Source organism: Pelodiscus sinensis, chromosome 6 (assembly GCF_052426305.1).
Source record: "Pelodiscus sinensis isolate ZL-2025 chromosome 6, ASM5242630v1, whole genome shotgun sequence".
Taxonomy (NCBI): Eukaryota; Metazoa; Chordata; order Testudines; family Trionychidae; genus Pelodiscus; species Pelodiscus sinensis.
In genome coordinates, this window is record NC_143057.1 from 122,490,525 (window position 1) to 122,509,299 (window position 18,775).

An 18,775-nucleotide genomic window follows, 5' to 3' on the forward strand; every position below is an offset into this window, starting at 1 on the left:
GTCTAGGAGCATGATTCTTGCTTTGGGAGCAAGAGGTCCCGGGTGCAAGTCCCGGACAAGCCCTTGTCACTTCCCGCTGAGCTGTGGCCTTCTTGCCCTTTTTCTCTCGAGCTGCTGCTGGCTGACGGTCTGAATTGAGAGGCGTCTTGAGCAGGGAGCTGGAAGGTGGGCACGGGGGCACGGCAAGCTGGTTGCCGAGGCATGGCTGGAGGAGGCGCGGCGGGAAGTGGTCGGCTGTGGTCCCCCATTGGATTCAATGGGGTGACCTGGTGGCCGGAATTCCTCCCGGCCGCCCGCTGTCCCCCAACGGGGGGGACGGCGCTCTCCGGCACGAGCCCCGGTGGCAGGGCTTAATGGCTCAGCTCTAGCGGAGGCGGTGGGGGGAGGTGCTTTCTAGTGGGCACCTGAAGGCAGGGGAGGGGCCGAAGGGTCGGCCGGGGGAGGAGGCGGAGGCTGGGAGGCGGCCGGAGCCCATCTGCCCGCCGGGCAGGGGCAGACGCTGCCGCCCCGAGGCCCGCGGCGGAGCCGCCAGCTCAGCTGGAAAACTGCAGCCGCGCACGAGGCCCCCGGCTCTCGGGGGACAGCCCCCGCCCCCCCCCCGGGCGTGGCGCACTCGGAGCGCCGTTCGGGATGGGAGACGCTTTACAGCCTGCTTGATCTCGGGCCAGAAGCTTGAGGACGAGCAGCCAGGCCAAAGGCGGCCCGGTGCTCTCGGGGCGGCAGAGGCCCAGCGCCGAGCTCCCGGACGAGGCCCGGCCAACGAGCGTGCTTGCCGGTGTCCCGGGCCTACTTTGGCCGGCCTTTACCTCCCCACTTGCGTGCTGTGCTGTGCCGTGCCGCGGCGTGGCGTGCGAGCCAGGTCAGGCCGCGAATGAGCTTTCTTTCTTGCTCTCGCAGCGGGATGGACCGCCCCGGGAGGCCAGCTTGGAAAGGTGCCCGGAGGCGTGGGCCTTTTGCGCTTTGTGCCTCCGGCTGCCTGCTCTTTCCGCCAAATTCGTGAGGCTGCCAGGAGCCAGCTTGCCCCCAGGTCTGGCTTGTTGGTCTAGGGGTATGATTCTCGCTTAGGGTGCGAGAGGTCCCGGGTTCGACTCCCGGACAAGCCCTGGTCCTCTCCTGCTTGGGGCCGGCCCGTGCGCTCGGCTGTGGCTCTCCTCTTTCTTACTTCAGCCCTGCGGATAGGTCACGGGGCCCCCTCTTTGGCGGGAGCAGCGCCCCAACCCATCTTCCCGCTGGGTGCCCCGCTCGCCCATTCACGTTACGCTACTCGTGTGCCCGTGTCCTTGTGGTACTCCAAGATGCCGGCGTTGGCTCTGCGCCTCTCCTTCAAGCTCCAGCTCCGGGAGTCAGGCCCAGCCAACAGCGAGCCGGCCTCTGGCGGGAACGGCTACGCAGCGTAGTGGGCCCGTGGAGCAACATCCGCGCAACAACGAAGCACAGGGGAGGCACCCAGCTACCCTGAACGCTCGGTCTTTCCTGCCAAGCTGCCGCCTGGTTGGCGGGCCGAGGCGTCCGCCTCGAAAGGAGGACCGAGTCCTGCACGGACGGGGGGCTTTCTCACGCGACAGGGTCCATCTGGCCAATGGCTTTTCCACAGCCACAACAGTGGGCCCCCCTCCACGTGCTGAAGGTCACAGAAGGGGTCTGGCGGGCGCCTCCTCCCTTTGGTCTTCCGACCGGCTCCTTCCCTCAGGACCACGTCTGCTAGGAACTGACGGCTGTGGAGCTGGAAGGCCCGTCCCGGGAGAGGATGCCATCCAGGCGCCGGACTTCAGACGGCCGACGATTCCACCTCTGCTGCAAGCGTGCCCCGAGCACGACGCCATTGTTGCGCGGAACTGATTGCTTTAGCAAGGGGAGCACTCGCCTTCTCTTTCTTTCTCTCTCTCTTCCGGACTCCGCCTCACAGCTAGCAGCCGCTTGTTCCTTTCCCGCTGGGAAGCCAGAACCAGGAGGCAGGCCGGGCGTGGCTTGTTGGTCTAGGAGCATGATTCTTGCTTTGGGAGCAAGAGGTCCCGGGTGCGAGTCCCGGACAAGCCCTTCCCGCTGAGCTGTGGCCTTCTTGCCCTTTTTCTCTCGAGCTGCTGCTGGCTGACGGTCTGAATTGAGAGGCGTCTTGAGCAGGAAGGTGGGCACGGGGGCACGGCAAGCTGGTTGCCGAGGCATGGCTGGAGGAGGCGCGGCGGGAAGTGGTCGGCTGTGGTCCCCCATTGGATTCAATGGGGTGACCTGGTGGCCGGAATTCCTCCCGGCCGCCCGCTGTCCCCCAACGGGGGGGACGGCGCTCTCCGGCACGAGCCCCGGTGGCAGGGCTTAATGGCTCAGCTCTAGCGGAGGCGGTGGGGGGAGGTGCTTTCTAGTGGGCACCTGAAGGCAGGGGAGGGGCCGAAGGGTCGGCCGGGGGAGGAGGCGGAGGCTGGGAGGCGGCCGGAGCCCATCTGCCCGCCGGGCAGGGGCAGACGCTGCCGCCCCGAGGCCCGCGGCGGAGCCGCCAGCTCAGCTGGAAAACTGCAGCCGCGCACGAGGCCCCCGGCTCTCGGGGGACAGCCCCCGCCCCCCCGGGCGTGGCGCACTCGGAGCGCCGTTCGGGATGGGAGACGCTTTACAGCCTGCTTGATCTCGGGCCAGAAGCTTGAGGACGAGCAGCCAGGCCAAAGGCGGCCCGGTGCTCTCGGGGCGGCAGAGGCCCAGCGCCGAGCTCCCGGACGAGGCCCGGCCAACGAGCGTGCTTGCCGGTGTCCCGGGCCTACTTTGGCCGGCCTTTTCCTCCCCACTTGCGTGCTGTGCTGTGCCGTGCCGCGGCGTGGCGTGCGAGCCAGGTCAGGCCGCGAATGAGCTTTCTTTCTTGCTCTCGCAGCGGGATGGACCGCCCCGGGAGGCCAGCTTGGAAAGGTGCCCGGAGGCGTGGGCCTTTTGCGCTTTGTGCCTCCGGCTGCCTGCTCTTTCCGCCAAATTCGTGAGGTTGCCAGGAGCCAGCTTGCCCCCAGGTCTGGCTTGTTGGTCTAGGGGTATGATTCTCGCTTAGGGTGCGAGAGGTCCCGGGTTCGACTCCCGGACAAGCCCTGGTCTTCTCCTGCTTGGGGCCGGCCCGTGCGCTCGGCTGTGGCTCTCCTCTTTCTTACTTCAGCCCTGCGGATAGGTCACGGGGCCCCCTCTTTGGCGGGAGCAGCGCCCCAACCCATCTTCCCGCTGGGTGCCCCGCTCGCCCATTCACGTTACGCTACTCGTGTGCCCGTGTCCTTGTGGTACTCCAAGATGCCGGCGTTGGCTCTGCGCCTCTCCTTCAAGCTCCAGCTCCGGGAGTCAGGCCCAGCCAACAGCGAGCCGGCCTCTGGCGGGAACGGCTACGCAGCGTAGTGGGCCCGTGGAGCAACATCCGCGCAACAACGAAGCACAGGGGAGGCACCCAGCTACCCTGAACGCTCGGTCTTTCCTGCCAAGCTGCCGCCTGGTTGGCGGGCCGAGGCGTCTGCCTCGAAAGGAGGACCGAGTCCTGCACGGACGGGGGGCTTTCTCACGCGACAGGGTCCATCTGGCCAATGGCTTTTCCACAGCCACAACAGTGGGCCCCCCTCCACGTGCTGAAGGTCACAGAAGGGGTCTGGCGGGCGCCTCCTCCCTTTGGTCTTCCGACCGGCTCCTTCCCTCAGGACCACGTCTGCTAGGAACTGACGGCTGTGGAGCTGGAAGGCCCGTCCCGGGAGAGGATGCCATCCAGGCGCCGGACTTCAGACGGCCGACGATTCCACCTCTGCTGCAAGCGTGCCCCGAGAACGACGCCATTGTTGCGGGGAACTGATTGCTTTAGCAAGGGGAGCACTCGCCTTCTCTTTCTTTCTCTCTCTCTTCCGGACTCCGCCTCACAGCTAGCAGCCGCTTGTTCCTTTCCCGCTGGGAAGCCAGAACCAGGAGGCAGGCCGGGCGTGGCTTGTTGGTCTAGGAGCATGATTCTTGCTTTGGGAGCAAGAGGTCCCGGGTGCGAGTCCCGGACAAGCCCTTCCAGCTGAGCTGTGGCCTTCTTGCCCTTTTTCTCTCGAGCTGCTGCTGGCTGACGGTCTGAATTGAGAGGCGTCTTGAGCAGGAAGGTGGGCACGGGGGCACGGCAAGCTGGTTGCCGAGGCATGGCTGGAGGAGGCGCGGCGGGAAGTGGTCGGCTGTGGTCCCCCATTGGATTCAATGGGGTGACCTGGTGGCCGGAATTCCTCCCGGCCGCCCGCTGTCCCCCAACGGGGGGGACGGCGCTCTCCGGCACGAGCCCCGGTGGCAGGGCTTAATGGCTCAGCTCTAGCGGAGGCGGTGGGGTGAGGTGCTTTCCAGTGGGCACCTGAAGGCAGGGGAGGGGCCGAAGGGTCGGCCGGGGGAGGAGGCGGAGGCTGGGAGGCGGCCGGAGCCCATCTGCCCGCCGGGCAGGGGCAGACGCTGCCGCCCCGAGGCCCGCGGCGGAGCCGCCAGCTCAGCTGGAAAACTGCAGCCGCGCACGAGGCCCCCGGCTCTCGGGGGACAGCCCCCGCCGCCCCCTCCCTGCGTGGCGCACTCGGAGCGCCGTTCGGGATGGGAGACGCTTTACAGCCTGCTTGATCTCGGGCCAGAAGCTTGAGGACGAGCAGCCAGGCCAAAGGCGGCCCGGTGCTCTCGGGGCGGCAGAGGCCCAGCGCCGAGCTCCCGGACGAGGCCCGGCCAACGAGCGTGCTTGCCGGTGTCCCGGGCCTACTTTGGCCGGCCTTTTCCTCTCCACGTGCGTGCCGTGCCGTGCCGCGGCGTGACGTGCGAGCCAGGTCAGGCCGCGAATGAGCTTTCTTTCTTGCTCTCGCAGCGGGATGGACCGCCCCGGGAGGCCAGCTTGGAAAGATGCCCGGAGGCTTGGGCCTTTTGCGCTTTGTGCCTCCGGCTGCCTGCTCTTTCCGCCAAATTCGTGAGGCTGCCAGGAGCCAGCTTGCCCCCAGGTCTGGCTTGTTGGTCTAGGGGTATGATTCTCGCTTAGGGTGCGAGAGGTCCCGGGTTCAACTCCCGGACAAGCCCTGGTCCTCTCCTGCTTGGGGCCGGTCCGTGTGCTCGGCTGTGGCTCTCCTCTTTCTTACTTCAGCCCTGCGGATAGGTCACGGGGCCCCCTCTTTGGCGGGAGCAGCGCCCCAACCCATCTTCCCGCTGCGTGCCCCGCTCGCCCATTCACGTTACGCTACCCGTGTCCTTGTGGTACTCCAAGATGCCGGCGTTGGCTCTGCGCCTCTCCTTCAAGCTCCAGCTCCGGGAGTCAGGCCCAGCCAACAGCGAGCCGGCCTCTGGCGGGAACGGCTACGCAGCGTAGTGGGCCCGTGGAGCAACATCCGCGCAACAACGAAGCACAGGGGAGGCACCCAGCTACCCTGAACGCTTGGTCTTTCCTGCCAAGCTGCCGCCTGGTTGGCGGGCCGAGGCGTCTGCCTCGAAAGGAGGACCGAGTCCTGCACGGACGGGGGGCTTTCTCACGCGACAGGGTCCATCTGGCCAATGGCTTTTCCACAGCCACAACAGTGGGCCCCCCTCCACGTGCTGAAGGTCACAGAAGGGGTCTGGCGGGCGCCTCCTCCCTTTGGTCTTCCGACCGGCTCCTGCCCTCAGGACCACGTCTGCTAGGAACTGACGGCTGTAGAGCTGGTAGGCCCGTCCCAGGAGAGGATGTCATCCAGGCGCCGGACTTCAGACGGCCGACGATTCCACCTCTGCTGCAAGCGTGCCCCGAGCACGACGCCATTGTTGCGGGGAACTGATTGCTTTAGCAAGGGGAGCACTCGCCTTCTCTTTCTTTCTTTCTCTCTCTCTTCCGGACTCCGCCTCACAGCTAGCAGCCGCTTGTTCCTTTCCCGCTGGGAAGCCAGAACCAAGAGGCAGGCCGGGCGTGGCTTGTTGGTCTAGGAGCATGATTCTTGCTTTGGGAGCAAGAGGTCCCGGGTGCGAGTCTCGGACAAACCCTTGCCGCTTCCCGCTGAGCTGTGGCCTTCTTGCCCTTTTTCTCTCGAGCTGCTGCTGGCTGACGGTCTGAATTGAGAGGCGTCTTGAGCAGGGAGCTGGAAGGTGGGCACGGGGGCACGGCAAGCTGGTTGCCGAGGCATGGCTGGAGGAGGCGCGGCGGGAAGTGGTCGGCTGTGGTCCCCCATTGGATTCAATGGGGTGACCTGGTGGCCGGAATTCCTCCCGGCCGCCCGCTGTCCCCCAACGGGGGGGACGGCGCTCTCCGGCACGAGCCCCGGTGGCAGGGCTTAATGGCTCAGCTCTAGCGGAGGCGGTGGGGGGAGGTGCTTTCTAGTGGGCACCCGAAGGCAGGGGAGGGGCCGAAGGGTCGGCCGGGGGAGGAGGCGGAGGCTGGGAGGCGGCCGGAGCCCATCTGCCCGCCGGGCAGGGGCAGACGCTGCCGCCCCGAGGCCTGCGGCGGAGCCGCCAGCTCAGCTGGAAAACTGCAGCCGCGCACGAGGCCCCTGGCTCTCGGGGGACAGCCCCCGCCTCCCCCCGCGTGGCGCACTCGGAGCGCCGTTCGGGATGGGAGACGCTTTACAGCCTGCTTGATCTCGGGACAGAAGCTTGACGACGAGCAGCCAGGCCAAAGGCGGCCCGGTGCTCTCGGGGCGGCAGAGGCCCAGCGCCGAGCTCCCGGACGAGGCCCGGCCAACGAGCGTGCTTGCCGGTGTCCCGGGCCTACTTTGGCCGGCCTTTTCCTCCCCACGTGCGTGCCGTGCCGTGCCGCGGCGTGGCGTGCGAGCCAGGTCAGGCCGCGAATGAGCTTTCTTTCTTGCTCTCGCAGCGGGATGGACCGCCCCGGGAGGCCAGCTTGGAAAGGTGCCCGGAGGCGTGGGCCTTTTGCGCTTTGTGCCTCCGGCTGCCTGCTCTTTCCGCCAAATTCGTGAGGCTGCCAGGAGCCAGCTTGCCCCCCGGTCTGGCTTGTTGGTCTAGGGGTATGATTCTCGCTTAGGGTGCGAGAGGTCCCGGGTTCAACTCCCGGACAAGCCCTGGTCCTCTCCTGCTTGGGACCGGCCCGTGCGCTCGGCTGTGGCTCTCCTCTTTCTTACTTCAGCCCTGCGGATAGGTCACGGGGCCCCCTCTTTGGCGGGAGCAGCGCCCCAACCCATCTTCCCGCTGGGTGCCCCGCTCGCCCATTCACGTTACGCTACTCGTGTGCCCGTGTCCTTGTGGTACTCCAAGATGCCGGCGTTGGCTCTGCGCCTCTCCTTCAAGCTCCAGCTGCGGGAGTCAGGCCCAGCCAACAGCGAGCCGGCCTCTGGCGGGAACGGCTACGCAGCGTAGTGGGCCCGTGGAGCAACATCCGCGCAACAACGAAGCACAGGGGAGGCACCCAGCTACCCTGAACGCTCGGTCTTTCCTGCCAAGCTGCCGCCTGGTTGGCGGGCCGAGGCGTCTGCCTCGAAAGGAGGACCGAGTCCTGCACGGACGGGGGGCTTTCTCACGCGACAGGGTCCATCTGGCCAATGGCTTTTCCACAGCCACAACAGTGGGCCCCCCTCCACGTGCTGAAGGTCACAGAAGGGGTCTGGCGGGCGCCTCCTCCCTTTGGTCTTCCCACCGGCTCCTGCCCTCAGGACCACGTCTGCTAGGGACTGATGGCTGTAGGGCTGGAAGGCCCGTCCCGGGAGAGGATGTCATCCAGGCGCCGGACTTCAGACGGCCGACGATTCCACCTCTGCTGCAAGCGTGCCCCGAGCACGACGCCATTGTTGCGGGGAACTGATTGCTTTAGCAAGGGGAGCACTCGCCTTCTCTTTCTTTCTCTCTCTCTTCCGGACTGCGCCTCACAGCTAGCAGCCGCTTGTTCCTTTCCCGCTGGGAAGCCAGAACCAGGAGGCAGGCCGGGCGTGGCTTGTTGGTTTAGGAGCATGATTCTTGCTTTGGGAGCAAGAGGTCCCGGGTGCGAGTCCCGGACAAGCCCTTGCCACTTCCCGCTGAGCTGTGGCCTTTTTGCCCTTTTTCTCTCGAGCTGCTGCTGGCTGACGGTCTGAATTGAGAGGCGTCTTGAGCAGGGAGCTGGAAGGTGGGCACGGGGGCACGGCAAGCTGGTTGCCAAGGCATGGCTGGAGGAGGCGCGGCGGGAAGTGGTCGGCTGTGGTCCCCCATTGGATTCAATGGGGTGACCTGGTGGCCGGAATTCCTCCCGGCCGCCCGCTGTCCCCCAACGGGGGGGACGGCGCTCTCCGGCACGAGCCCCGGTGGCAGGGCTTAATGGCTCAGCTCTAGCGGAGGCGGTGGGGGGAGGTGCTTTCTAGTGGGCACCTGAAGGCAGGGGAGGGGCCGAAGGGTCGGCCGGGGGAGGAGGTGGAGGCTGGGAGGCGGCCGGAGCCCATCTGCCCGCCGGGCAGGGGCAGACGCTGCCGCCCCGAGGCCCGCGGCGGAGCCGCCAGCTCAGCTGGAAAACTGCAGCCGCGCACGAGGCCCCCGGCTCTCGGGGGACAGCCCCCGCCCCCTCCCCGCCGGGCGTGGCGCACTCGGAGCGCCGTTCGGGATGGGAGACGCTTTACAGCCTGCTTGATCTCGGGCCAGAAGCTTGAGGACGAGCAGCCAGGCCAAAGGCGGCCCGGTGCTCTCGGGGCGGCAGAGGCCCAGCGCCGAGCTCCCGGACGAGGCCCGGCCAACGAGCGTGCTTGCCGGTGTCCCGGGCCTACTTTGGCCGGCCTTTTCCTCCCCACGTGCGTGCTGTGCCGTGCCGCGGCGTGGCGTGCGAGCCAGGTCAGGCCGCGAATGAGCTTTCTTTCTTGCTCTCGCAGCGGGATGGACCGCCCCGGGAGGCCAGCTTGGAAAGGTGCCCGGAGGCGTGGGCCTTTTGCGCTTTGTGCCTCCGGCTGCCTGCTCTTTCCGCCAAATTCGTGAGGCTGCCAGGAGCCAGCTTGCCCCCAGGTCTGGCTTGTTGGTCTAGGGGTATGATTCTCGCTTAGGGTGCGAGAGGTCCCGGGTCCAACTCCCGGACAAGCCCTGGTCCTCTCCTGCTTGGGGCCGGCCCGTGCGCTCGGCTGTGGCTCTCCTCTTTCTTACTTCAGCCCTGCGGATAGGTCACGGGGCCCCCTCTTTGGCGGGAGCAGCGCCCCAACCCATCTTCCCGCTGGGTGCCCCGCTCGCCCATTCACGTTACGCTACTCGTGTGCCCGTGTCCTTGTGGTACTCCAAGATGCCGGCGTTGGCTCTGCGCCTCTCCTTCAAGCTCCAGCTCCGGGAGTCAGGCCCAGCCAACAGCGAGCCGGCCTCTGGCGGGAACGGCTACGCAGCGTAGTGGGCACGTGGAGCAACATCCGCGCAACAACGAAGCACAGGGGAGGCACCCAGCTACCCTGAACGGTCGGTCTTTCCTGCCAAGCTGCCGCCTGGTTGGCGGGCCGAGGCGTCTGCCTCGAAAGGAGGACCGAGTCCTGCACGGACGGGGGGCTTTCTCACGCGACAGGGTCCATCTGGCCAATGGCTTTTCCACAGCCACAACAGTGGGCCCCCCTCCACGTGCTGAAGGTCACAGAAGGGGTCTGGCGGGCGCCTCCTCCCTTTGGTCTTCCGACCGGCTCCTGCCCTCAGGACCACGTCTGCTAGGAACTGACAGCTGTAGGGCTGGAAGGCCCGTCCCGGGAGAGGATGTCATCCAGGCGCCGGACTTCAGACGGCCGACGATTCCACCTCTGCTGCAAGCGTGCCCCGAGCACGACGCCATTGTTGCGGGGAACTGATTGCTTTAGCAAGGGGAGCACTCGCCTTCTCTTTCTTTCTCTCTCTCTTCCGGACTGCGCCTCACAGCTAGCAGCCGCTTGTTCCTTTCCCGCTGGGAAGCCAGAACCAGGAGGCAGGCCGGGCGTGGCTTGTTGGTCTAGGAGCATGATTCTTGCTTTGGGAGCAAGAGGTCCCGGGTGCGAGTCCCGGACAAGCCCTTCCCGCTGAGCTGCGGCCTTTTTGCCCTTTTTCTCTCGAGCTGCTGCTGGCTGACGGTCTGAATTGAGAGGCGGCTTGAGCAGGGAGCCGGAAGGTGGGCACGGGGGCACGGCAAGCTGGTTGCCGAGGCATGGCTGGAGGAGGCGCGGCGGGAAGTGGTCGGCTGTGGTCCCCCATTGGATTCAATGGGGTGACCTGGTGGCCGGAATTCCTCCCGGCCGCCCGCTGTCCCCCAACGGGGGGGACGGCGCTCTCCGGCACGAGCCCCGGTGGCAGGGCTTAATGGCTCAGCTCTAGCGGAGGCGGCGGGGGGAGGTGCTTTCTAGTGGGCACCTGCAGGCAGGGGAGGGGCCGAAGGGTCGGCCGGGGGAGGAGGCGGAGTTTGGGAGGCGGCCGGAGCCCATCTGCCCGCCGGGCAGGGGCAGACGCTGCCGCCCCGAGGCCCGCGGCGGAGCCGCCAGCTCAGCTGGAAAACTGCAGCCGCGCACGAAGCCCCCGGCTCTCGGGGGGCAGCCCCCGCCCCCGCCGCGTGGCGCACTCGGAGCGCCATTCGGGAGGGGAGACGCTTCACAGCCTGCTTGATCTCGGGCTAGAAGCTTGAGGGCGAGCAGCCAGGCCAAAGGCGGCCCGGTGCTCTCGGGGCGGCAGAGGCCCAGCGCCGAGCTCCCGGACGAGGCCCGGCCAACGAGCGTGCTTGCCGGTGTCCCGGGCCTACTTTGGCCGGCCTTTTCCTCCCCACTTGCGTGCCGTGCCGTGCCGTGCCGTGCCGTGGCGTGCGAGCCAGGTCAGGCCGCGAATGAGCTTTCTTTCTTGCTCTCGCAGCGGGATGGAGCGCCCCGGGAGGCCAGCTTGGAAAGGTGCCCGGAGGCGTGGGCCTTTTGCGCTTTGTGCCTCCGGCTGCCTGCTCTTTCCGCCAAACTCGTGAGGCCTGCCAGGCGCCAGCTTGCCCAAGGTCTGGCTTGTTGGTCTAGGGGTATGATTCTCGCTTAGGATGCGAGAGGTCCCGGGTTCAACTCCCGGACAAGCCCTGGTCCACTCCTGCTTGGGGCCATCCCTCGCGCTTGCCTGTGGCTCTCCTCTTTCTTACTTCAGCCCTGCGGATAGGTCACGGGGCCCCCTCTTTGGCGGGAGCAGCGCCCCAACCCATCTTCCCGCTGGGTGCCCCGCTCGCCCATTCACGTTACGCTACCCGTGTCCTTGTGGTACTCCAAGATGCCGGCGTTGGCTCTGCGCCTCTCCTTCAAGCTCCAGCTCCGGGAGTCAGGCCCAGCCAACAGCGAGCCGGCCTCTGGCGGGAACGGCTACGCAGCGTAGTGGGCCCGTGGAGCAACATCCGCGCAACAACGAAGCACAGGGGAGGCACCCAGCTACCCTGAACGGTCGGTCTTTCCTGCCAAGCTTCCGCCTGGTTGGCGGGCCGAGGCGTCTGCCTCGAAAGGAGGACCGAGTCCTGCACGGACGGGGGGCTTTCTCACGCGACAGGGTCCATCTGGCCCATGGCCTTTCCACAGCCACAACAGTGGGCCCCCCTCCACGTGCTGAAGGTCACAGAAGGGGTCTGGCGGGCGCCTCCTCCCTTTGGTCTTCCGACCGGCTCCTGCCCTCAGGACCACGTCTGCTAGGAACTGACGGCTGTGGAGCTGGAAGGCCCGTCCCGGGAGAGGATGCCATCCAGGCGCCGGACTTCAGACGGCCGACGATTCCACCTCTGCTACAAGCGTGCCCCGAGCACGACGCCATTGTTGCGCGGAACTGATTGCTTTAGCAAGGGGAGCACTCGCCTTCTCTTTCTTTCTCTCTCTCTTCCGGACTCCGCCTCACAGCTAGCAGCCGCTTGTTCCTTTCCCGCTGGGAAGCGAGACCCAGGAGGCAGGCCGGGCGTGGCTTGTTGGTCTAGGAGCATGATTCTTGCTTTGGGAGCAAGAGGTCCCGGGTGCGAGTCCCGGACAAGCCCTTGCCCTTCCCGCTCAGCTGCGGCCTTCTTGCCCCTTTTTCTCTCGAGCTGCTGCTGGCTGTCGGTCTGAATTGAGAGGCGGCTTGAGCAGGGAGCCGGAAGGTGGGCACGGGGGCACGGCAAGCTGGTTGCCGAGGCATGGCTGGAGGAGGCGCGGCGGGAAGTGGTCGGCTGTGGGCCCCCATTGGATTCAATGGGGTGACCTGGTGGCCGGAATTCCTCCCGGCCGCCCGCTGTCCCCCAACGGGGGGGACGGCGCTCTCCGGCACGAGCCCCGGTGGCAGGGCTTAATGGCTCAGCTCTAGCGGAGGCGGTGGGGGGAGGTGCTTTCTAGTGGGCACCTGCAGGCAGGGGAGGGGCCGAAGGGTCGGCCGGGGGAGGAGGCGGAGTTTGGGAGGCGGCCGGAGCCCATCTGCCCGCCGGGCAGGGGCAGACGCTGCCGCCCCGAGGCCCGCGGCGGAGCCGCCAGCTCAGCTGGAAAACTGCAGCCGCGCACGAGGCCCCCGGCTCTCGGGGGGCAGCCCCCGCCCCCGCCGCGTGGCGCACTCGGAGCGCCATTCGGGAGGGGAGACGCTTCACAGCCTGCTTGATCTCGGGCCAGAAGCTTGAGGGCGAGCAGCCAGGCCAAAGGCGGCCCGGTGCTCTCGGGGCGGTAGAGGCCCAGCGCCGAGCTCCCGGACGAGGCCCGGCCAACGAGCGTGCTTGCCGGTGTCCCGGGCCTACTTTGGCCGGCCTTTTCCTCCCCACTTGCGTGCCGTGCCGTGCCGTGCCGTGCCGTGCCGTGCCGTGGCGTGGCGTGCGAGCCAGGTCAGGCCGCGAATGAGCTTTCTTTCTTGCTCTCGCAGCGGGATGGAGCGCCCCGGGAGGCCAGCTTGGAAAGATGCCCGGAGGCGTGGGCCTTTTGCGCTTTGTGCCTCCGGCTGCCTGCACTTTCCGTCAAAGTCGTGAGGCCTGCCAGGCGCCAGCTTGCCCCAGGTCTGGCTTGTTGGTCTAGGGGTATGATTCTCGCTTAGGGTGCGAGAGGTCCCGGGTTCAACTCCCGGACAAGCCCTGGCTCTCTCCTGCTTGGGGCCATCCCTCGCGCTTCCCTGTGGCTCTCCTCTTTCTTACTTCAGCCCTGCGGATAGGTCACGGGGCCCCCTCTTTGGCGGGAGCAGCGCCCCAACCCATCTTCCCGCTGGGTGCCCCGCTCGCCCATTCACGTTACGCTACCCGTGTCCTTGTGGTACTCCAAGATGCCGGCGTTGGCTTTGCGCCTCTCCTTCAAGCTCCAGCTCCGGGAGTCAGGCCCAGCCAACAGCGAGCCGGCCTCTGGCGGGAACGGCTACGCAGCGTAGTGGGCCCGTGGAGCAACATCCGCGCAACAACGAAGCACAGGGGAGGCACCCAGCTACCCTGAACGGTCGGTCTTTCCTGCCAAGCTGCCGCCTGGTTGGCGGGCCGAGGCGTCTGCCTCGAAAGGAGGACCGAGTCCTGCACGGACGGGGGGCTTTCTCACGCGACAAGGTCCATCTGGCCCATGGCCTTTCCACAGCCACAACAGTGGGCCCCCCTCCACGTGCTGAAGGTCACAGAAGGGGTCTGGCGGGCGCCTCCTCCCTTTGGTCTTCCGACCGGCTCCTGCCCTCAGGACCACGTCTGCTAGGAACTGACGGCTGTGGAGCTGGAAGGCCCGTCCCGGGAGAGGATGCCATCCAGGCGCCGGACTTCAGACGGCCGACGATTCCACCTCTGCTGCAAGCGTGCCCCGAGCACGACGCCATTGTTGCGGGGAACTGATTGCTTTAGCAAGGGGAGCACTCGCCTTCTCTTTCTTTCTCTCTCTCTTGCGGACTCCGCCTCACAGCTAGCAGCCGCTTGTTCCTTTCCCACTGGGAAGCGAGACCCAGGAGGCAGGCTGGGCATGGCTTGTTGGTCTAGGAGCATGATTCTTGCTTTGGGAGCAAGAGGTCCCGGGTGCGAGTCCCGGACAAGCCCTTGCCCTTCCCGCTCAGCTGCGGCCTTCTTGCCCCTTTTTCTCTCGAGCTGCTGCTGGCTGTCGGTCTGAATTGAGAGGCGGCTTGAGCAGGGAGCCGGAAGGTGGGCACGGGGGCACGGCAAGCTGGTTGCCGAGGCATGGCTGGAGGAGGCGCGGCGGGAAGTGGTCGGCTGTGGGCCCCCATTGGATTCAATGGGGTGACCTGGTGGCCGGAATTCCTCCAGGCCGCCCGCTGTCCCCCAACGGGGGGGACGGCGCTCTCCGGCACGAGCCCCGGTGGCAGGGCTTAATGGCTCAGCTCTAGCGGAGGCGGTGGGGGGAGGTGCTTTCTAGTGGGCACCTGAAGGCAGGGGAGGGGCCGAAGGGTCGGCCGGGGGAGGAGGCGGTGGCTGGGAGGCGGCCGGAGCCCATCTGCCCGCCGGGCAGGGGCAGACGCTGCCGCCCCGAGGCCCGCGGCGGAGCCGCCAGCTCAGCTGGAAAACTGCAGCCGCGCACGAGGCCCCCGGCTCTCGGGGGACCGCCCCCGCCCCCCCCGCGTGGCGCACTCGGAGAGCCGTTCGGGATGGGAGACGCTTTACAGCCTGCTTGATCTCGGGCCAGAAGCTTGAGGACGAGCAGCCAGGCCAAAGGCGGCCCGGTGCTCTCGGGGCGGCAGAGGCCCAGCGCCGAGCTCCCGGACGAGGCCCGGCCAACGAGCGTGCTTGGCGGTGTCCCGGGCCTACTTTGGCCGGCCTTTTCCTCCCCACGTGCGTGCTGTGCCGTGCCGCGGCGTGACGTGCGAGCCAGGTCAGGCCGCGAATGAGCTTTCTTTCTTGCTCTCGCAGTGGGATGGACCGCCCCGGGAGGCCAGCTTGGAAAGGTGCCCGGAGGCGTGGGCCTTTTGCGCTTTGTGCCTCCGGCTGCCTGCTCTTTCCGCCAAATTCGTGAGGCTGCCAGGAGCCAGCTTGCCCCCAGGTCTGGCTTGTTGGTCTAGGGGTATGATTCTCGCTTAGGGTGCGAGAGGTCCCGGGTTCAACTCCCGGACAAGCCCTGGTCCTCTCCTGCTTGGGGCCGTCCCGTGCGCTCGGCTGTGGCTCTCCTCTTTCTTACTTCAGCCCTGCGGATAGGTCACGGGGCCCCCTCTTTGGCGGGAGCAGCACCCCAACCCATCTTCCCGCTGGGTGCCCCGCTCGCCCATTCACGTTACGCTACTCGTGTGCCCGTGTCCTTGTGGTACTCCAAGATGCCGGCGTTGGCTCTGCGCCTCTCCTTCAAGCTCCAGCTCCGGGAGTCAGGCCCAGCCAACAGCGAGCCGGCCTCTGGCGGGAACGGCTACGCAGCGTAGTGGGCCCGTGGAGCAACATCCGCGCAACAACGAAGCACAGGGGAGGCACCCAGCTACCCTGAACGCTCGGTCTTTCCTGCCAAGCTGCCGCCTGGTTGGCGGGCCGAGGCGTCTGCCTCGAAAGGAGGACCGAGTCCTGCACGGACGGGGGGCTTTCTCACGCGACAGGGTCCATCTGGCCAATGGCTTTTCCACAGCCACAACAGTGGGCCCCCCTCCACGTGCTGAAGGTCACAGAAGGGGTCTGGCGGGCGCCTCCTCCCTTTGGTCTTCCGACCGGCTCCTGCCCTCAGGACCACGTCTGCTAGGAACTGACGGCTGTAGGGCTGGAAGGCCCGTCCCGGGAGAGGATGTCATCCAGGCGCCGGACTTCAGACGGCCGACGATTCCACCTCTGCTGCAAGCGTGCCCCGAGCACGACGCCATTGTTGCGGGGAACTGATTGCTTTAGCAAGGGGAGCACTCGCCTTCTCTTTCTTTCTCTCTCTCTTCCGGACTCCGCCTCACAGCTAGCAGCCGCTTGTTCCTTTTCCGCTGGGAAGCCGGAACCAGGAGGCAGGCCGGGCGTGGCTTGTTGGTCTAGGAGCATGATTCTTGCTTTGGGAGCAAGAGGTCCCGGACAAGCCCTTGCCACTTCCCGCTGAGCTGTGGCCTTCTTGCCCTTTTTCTCTCGAGCTGCTGCTGGCTGACGGTCTGAATTGAGAGGCGGCTTGAGCTGGAAGGTGGGCACGGGGGCACGGCAAGCTGGTTGCCGAGGCATGGCTGGAGGAGGCGCGGCGGGAAGTGGTCGGCTGTGGTCCCCCATTGGATTCAATGGGGTGACCTGGTGGCCGGAATTCCTCCCGGCCGCCCGCTGTCCCCCAACGGGGGGGACGGCGCTCTCCGGCACGAGCCCCGGTGGCAGGGCTTAATGGCTCAGCTCTAGCGGAGGCGGTGGGGGGAGGTGCTTTCTAGTGGGCACCCGAAGGCAGGGGAGGGGCCGAAGGGTCGGCCGGGGAGGAGGCGGAGGCTGGGAGGCGGCCGGAGCCCATCTGCCCGCCGGGCAGGGGCAGGGGCAGACGCTGCCGCCCCGAGGCCCGCGGCGGAGCCGCCAGCTCAGCTGGAAAACTGCAGCCGCGCACGAGGCCCCCGGCTCTCGGGGGACAGCCCCCGCCCCCCTCCCCCGCCGGGCGTGGCGCACTCGGAGCGCCGTTCGGGATGGGAGACGCTTTACAGCCTGCTTGATCTCGGGCCAGAAGCTTGAGGACGAGCAGCCAGGCCAAAGGCGGCCCGGTGCTCTCGGGGCGGCAGAGGCCCAGCGCCGAGCTCCCCGACGAGGCCCGGCCAACGAGCGTGCTTGCCGGTGTCCCGGGCCTACTTTGGCCGGCCTTTTCCTCCCCACGTGCGTGCCGTGCCGTGCCGCGGCGTGGCGTGCGAGCCAGGTCAGGCCGCGAATGAGCTTTCTTTCTTGCTCTCGCAGCGGGATGGACCGCCCCGGGAGGCCAGCTTGGAAAGGTGCCCGGAGGCGTGGGCCTTTGGCGCTTTGTGCCTCCGGCTGCCTGCTCTTTCCGCCAAATTCCTGAGGCCTGCCAGGAGCCAGCTTGCCCCCAGGTCTGGCTTGTTGGTCTAGGGGCATGATTCTCGCTTAGGGTGCGAGAGGTCCCGGGTTCAACTCCCGGACAAGCCCTGGTCCTCTCCTGCTTGGGGCCGGCCCGTGCGCTCGGCTGTGGCTCTCCTCTTTCTTACTTCAGCCCTGCGGATAGGTCACGGGGCCCCCTCTTTGGCGGGAGCAGCGCCCCAACCCATCTTCCCGCTGGGTGCCCCGCTCGCCCATTCACGTTACGCTACTCGTGTGCCCGTGTCCTTGTGGTACTCCAAGATGCCGGCGTTGGCTCTGCGCCTCTCCTTCAAGCTCCAGCTCCGGGAGTCAGGCCCAGCCAACAGCGAGCCGGCCTCTGGCGGGAACGGCTACGCAGCATAGTGGGCCCGTGGAGCAACATCCGCGCAACAACGAAGCACAGGGGAGGCACCCAGCTACCCTGAACGCTCGGTCTTTCCTGCCAAGCTGCCGCCTGGTTGGCGGGCCGAGGCGTCTGCCTCGAAAGGAGGACCGAGTCCTGCACGGACGGGGGGCTTTCTCACGCGACAGGGTCCATCTGGCCAATGGCTTTTCCACAGCCACAACAGTGGGCCCCCCTCCACGTGCTGAAGGTCACAGAAGGGGTCTGGCGGGCGCCTCCTCCCTTTGGTCTTCCGACCGGCTCCTTCCCTCAGGACCACGTCTGCTAGGAACTGACGGCTGTAGGGCTGGAAGGCCCGTCCCGGGAGAGGATGTCATCCAGGCGCCGGACTTCAGACGGCCGACGATTCCACCTCTGCTGCAAGCGTGCCCCGAGAACGACGCCATTGTTGCGGGGAACTGATTGCTTTAGCAAGGGGAGCACTCGCCTTCTGTTTCTTTCTTTCTCTCTCTCTTCCGGACTCCGCCGCACAGCTAGCAGCCGCTTGTTCCTTTCCCGCTGGGAAGCCAGAACCAGGAGGCAGGCCGGGCGTGGCTTGTTGGTCTAGGAGCATGATTCTTGCTTTGGGAGCAAGAGGTCCCGGGTGCGAGTCCCGGACAAGCCCCTGCCGCTTCCCGCTGAGCTGTGGCCTTCGTGCCCTTTTTCTCTCGAGCTGCTGCTGGCTGACGGTCTGAATTGAGAGGCGTCTTGAGCTGGAAGGTGGGCACGGGGGCACGGCAAGCTGGTTGCCGAGGCATGGCTGGAGGAGGCGCGGCGGGAAGTGGTCGGCTGTGGTCCCCCATTGGATTCAATGGGGTGACCTGGTGGCCGGAATTCCTCCCGGCCGCCCGCTGTCCCCCAACGGGGGGGACGGCGCTCTCCGGCACGAGCCCCGGTGGCAGGGCTTAATGGCTCAGCTCTAGCGGAGGCGGTGGGGGGAGGTGCTTTCTAGTGGGCACCCGAAGGCAGGGGAGGGGCCGAAGGGTCGGCCGGGGGAGGAGGCGGAGGCTGGGAGGCGGCCGGAGCCCATCTGCCCGCCGGGCAGGGGCAGACGCTGCCGCCCCGAGGCCCGCGGCGGAGCCGCCAGCTCAGCTGGAAAACTGCAGCCGCGCACGAGGCCCCCGGCTCTCGGGGGACAGCCCCCGCCCCCCCCCGCCGGGCGTGGCGCACTCGGAGAGCCGTTCGGGATGGGAGACGCTTTACAGCCTGCTTGATCTCGGGCCAGAAGCTTGAGGACGAGCAGCCAGGCCAAAGGCGGCCCGGTGCTCTCGGGGCGGCAGAGGCCCAGCGCCGAGCTCCCGGACGAGGCCCGGCCAACGAGCGTGCTTGCCGGTGTCCCGGGCCTACTTTGGCCGGCCTTTTCCTCCCCACGTGCGTGCCGTGCCGTGCCGCGGCGTGGCGTGCGAGCCAGGTCAGGCCGCGAATGAGCTTTCTTTCTTGCTCTCGCAGCGGGATGGACCGCCCCGGGAGGCCAGCTTGGAAAGGTGCCCGGAGGCGTGGGCCTTTTGCGCGTTATGCCTCCGGCTGCCTGCTCTTTCCGCCAAATTCGTGAGGCTGCCAGGAGCCAGCTTGCCCCCAGGTCTGGCTTGTTGGTCTAGGGGTATGATTCTTGCTTAGGGTGCGAGAGGTCCCGGGTTCAACTCCCGGACAAGCCC

General features: G+C 67.2%; 10 non-coding genes across 10 annotated transcripts; all 10 read left to right on the top strand.

The window, feature by feature from the left end:
- The first annotated feature begins 1,031 nt into the window (after positions 1-1,031).
- TRNAP-AGG (transfer RNA proline (anticodon AGG)) lies at positions 1,032-1,103 on the top strand. The gene has a single exon. It is a non-coding gene; the product is annotated as a tRNA-Pro (tRNA).
- A 1,885-nt stretch (positions 1,104-2,988) lies between these two features.
- TRNAP-AGG (transfer RNA proline (anticodon AGG)) lies at positions 2,989-3,060 on the top strand. The gene has a single exon. It is a non-coding gene; the product is annotated as a tRNA-Pro (tRNA).
- Positions 3,061-4,944: 1,884 nt separating this feature from the next.
- On the top strand, positions 4,945-5,016 carry TRNAP-AGG (transfer RNA proline (anticodon AGG)). Its single transcript has one exon. It is a non-coding gene; the product is annotated as a tRNA-Pro (tRNA).
- Positions 5,017-6,906: 1,890 nt separating this feature from the next.
- On the top strand, positions 6,907-6,978 carry TRNAP-AGG (transfer RNA proline (anticodon AGG)). Its single transcript has one exon. It is a non-coding gene; the product is annotated as a tRNA-Pro (tRNA).
- Positions 6,979-8,878: 1,900 nt separating this feature from the next.
- Positions 8,879-8,950, top strand: TRNAP-AGG (transfer RNA proline (anticodon AGG)). The gene has a single exon. It is a non-coding gene; the product is annotated as a tRNA-Pro (tRNA).
- A 1,891-nt stretch (positions 8,951-10,841) lies between these two features.
- Positions 10,842-10,913, top strand: TRNAP-AGG (transfer RNA proline (anticodon AGG)). Its single transcript has one exon. It is a non-coding gene; the product is annotated as a tRNA-Pro (tRNA).
- A 1,905-nt stretch (positions 10,914-12,818) lies between these two features.
- Positions 12,819-12,890, top strand: TRNAP-AGG (transfer RNA proline (anticodon AGG)). Its single transcript has one exon. It is a non-coding gene; the product is annotated as a tRNA-Pro (tRNA).
- A 1,885-nt stretch (positions 12,891-14,775) lies between these two features.
- Positions 14,776-14,847, top strand: TRNAP-AGG (transfer RNA proline (anticodon AGG)). Its single transcript has one exon. It is a non-coding gene; the product is annotated as a tRNA-Pro (tRNA).
- Positions 14,848-16,735: 1,888 nt separating this feature from the next.
- On the top strand, positions 16,736-16,807 carry TRNAP-AGG (transfer RNA proline (anticodon AGG)). The gene has a single exon. It is a non-coding gene; the product is annotated as a tRNA-Pro (tRNA).
- A 1,896-nt stretch (positions 16,808-18,703) lies between these two features.
- TRNAP-AGG (transfer RNA proline (anticodon AGG)) lies at positions 18,704-18,775 on the top strand. The gene has a single exon. It is a non-coding gene; the product is annotated as a tRNA-Pro (tRNA).